The following is a 3,134-nucleotide window of genomic DNA, read 5'->3' as shown; positions in this document are numbered from 1 at the left end:
GATAATCCAAGGACACCAAAACGTCAAAGCTTGGGGATGCCCCGGAAGGCATCCCCTCTTTCGTCCACTTCCATCGGTAATTTACTTGGAGCTATATTTTTATTCACCACATGATATGTGTTTTGCTTGGAGCGTCTTGTATTATTTGCGTCTTTGCTTGTTAGTTTACCACAATCATCCTTGCTGTACACACCTTTTGAGAGAGCCATACATGATTTGGAATTTGTTAGAATACTCTATGTGCTTCACTTATATCTTTTGAGCTTGATAGTTTTGCTCATAGTACTTCACTTATACCTTTTGAGCGTGATAATTTTTGCTCTAGTGTTTCACTTATATCTTTTAGAGCACGGTGGTGGATTTTTTTAAAAGAAACTATTGATCTCTCATGCTTCACTTAGATTATTTTAAGAGTCATTAATAGCATGGAAATTTGCTTAATGTTAAATATACTTGGTATTCAAGATATGTGAAACTTTCTTTTGAGTGAATTGAATACTAAGATAAGATTGATGCTTGATAATTGTTTGGAGATATGGAGGTGATAATATCAAAGTCGTGCTAGTTAGGTGATTATGAATTCAAAGAATGCTTGTGTTGAAGTTTGCAAGTCCTGTAGCATGCACGTATGGTTAAAGTTGTGTAACAAATTTGAAACATGAAGTGTACCTGGCTTGTGCATCCTTATGAGTGGCGGTCGGGGACGAGCGATGGTCTTTTCCTAGCAATCTATACCCCTAGGAGCATGCGCGTAGTACTTGATTTTTGATGGCTTCTAAATTTTTGCAATAAGTATATGAGTTCTTTTGACTAATGTTGAGTCCATGTATTATACGCACTCTCACCTTTCCGCCTTTGCTAGCCTCTTCGGTACCGTGCATTGCCCTTTATCACCTTGAGAGTTGGTGCAAAATTTCGCCGGTGCATCCAAACCCCGTGATACGATACTTTCTATCACACATAAACCTTCTTATATCTTCCTCAAAACAGCCACCATACCTACCTATTATGGCATTTCCATAGCCATTCCGAGATATATTGCCATGCAACTTCCATCATCATCATCATGACATACATTACTTTTGACATATTGCCATTGCATGATCATGTAGTTGACATCATATTTGTGGCAAAGCCACCATGCATTATTTTTCATACATGTCACTCTTGACTCATTGCACCATCCCGGTACACCAGCGGAGGCATTCATATAGAGTCATATCTTGTTCTAAGTTTCGAGTTGTAATCCTTATGTTGTAATCAATAGAAGTGTGATGATCATCATTATTAGAGCATTGCCCAAAAAGAAAAAAAAGAAAAAAAAGAAAAAAAAGAAGAAAAGCCAAAAGAAAAAAAAGAAAGGCCCAAAAAACGAAAAAAGGGGCAATGCTACTATCTCTTTTTCCACACTTGTGCTTCAAAGTAGCACCTTGTTCCTCGTGTAGTGAGTCTCATATATTGTGCTTCAAAGTAGCACCTTGTTCTTCATGTAGTGAGTCTCATAAAGTTGTCCTTTTCATACTAGTGGGAATTTTTCATTATAGAACTTGGCTTGTATATTCCTACGATGGGCTTCCTCAAATGCCCTAGGTCTTCATGAGCAAGCGAGTTGGATGCACACCCACTAGTTTTCTTTTGTTGAGCATTCATAGCTCTAGTGCATCCGTTGCATGGCAATCCCTACTCCTCATGTTGACATCAATTGATGGGCATCTCCATAGCCCGTTGATTATCCTCGTCAATGTGAGACTTTCTCCTTTTTTTGTCTTCTCCACACAATCCCCATCATCATATTCTATTCCACCCATAGTGATATATCCATGGCTCGCGCTCATGTATTGCGTGAAGGTTGAAAAAGTTTGAGATTATTTGAGTATGAAAGAATTGCTTGGCTTGTCATCGGGCGTATAGAAGTTGGGAACATCTTTGTGTGACGAAAATGAAGCATAGCCTAACTATATGATTTTGTAGGGATGAACTTTCTTTTGCCATGCTATTTTGAGAAGACATGATTGCTTTGATTAGTATGCTTGAAGTATTATTATTTTTGTGTCAATATGAACTTTTGTCTTGAATCTTTCGGATCTAAATATTCATATCACAATTAAGAAGATTTATATTGAAATTATGCCAAAGTATCACTCCGCATCAAAAATTCTTTTTTATCATTTACCTACTCGAGGACGAGCAGGAATTAAGCTTGGGGATGCCTGATACGTCTCCAACGTATCTATAATTTTTGATTGCTCCATGCTACTTTATCTACTGTTTTGGACTATATTGGGCTTTATTTTCCACTTTTATATTATTTTTGGGACTAACCTATTAACCGGAGGCCCAGCCAGAATTGCTGTCTTTTGCCTATTTCAGTGTTTCGAAGAAACGAAATATCAAACAGAGTCCAAACGGAATGAAACCTTTGGGAACGTGATTTTCTCACCGAACGTGATCCAGGAGACTTGGACCCTAATCCAAGAAGTGCCAGAGGCGGTCAGGAGGGTGGAGGGTGCCCCCCTGGGCGCGCCCCCCTATCTCGTGGGCCCCCTGCTGCTCCACCGACGTACTCCTTCCTCCTATATATACCTACATATCCCCAAACGATCAGAAGATGATCCAAAAAACCTAATTCCACCGCCGCAACCTTCTGTATCCACGAGATCCCATCTTGGGGCCTGTTCCGGAGCTCCGCCGGAGGGGGCATCCACCATGGAGGGCTTCTACATCAACACCATAGCCCCTCCGATGAAGTGTGAGTAGTTTACTTCAGACCTTCGGCTCCATAGCTAGTAGCTAGATGGATTCTTCTCTCCTTTTGGATCTCAATACAATGTTCTCCCCCTCTCTCATGGAGAACTATTCGATGTAATCTCCTTTTGCGGTGAGTTTGTTGAGACCGATGAATTGTGGGTTTATGATCCAGTATTATCTATGGAAAATATTTGAATTTTCTCTGAATTCTTTTATGTATGATTGATTTATCTTTGCAAGTCTCTTCGAATTATCCTTTTTGGTTTGGCCAACTAGATTGATAGTTCTTGCAATGGGAGAAGTGCTTAGCTTTGGGTTCAATCTTGCGGTGTCCTTTCCCAGTGACAGCAGGGGCAGCAAGGCACATATTGTATTGTTGCCATCGA

This window comes from Triticum aestivum, chromosome 6B, assembly GCF_018294505.1.
Source record: "Triticum aestivum cultivar Chinese Spring chromosome 6B, IWGSC CS RefSeq v2.1, whole genome shotgun sequence".
Lineage (NCBI taxonomy): Eukaryota > Viridiplantae > Streptophyta > Magnoliopsida > Poales > Poaceae > Triticum > Triticum aestivum.
Note: the sequence above shows the minus strand (reverse complement) of the source record.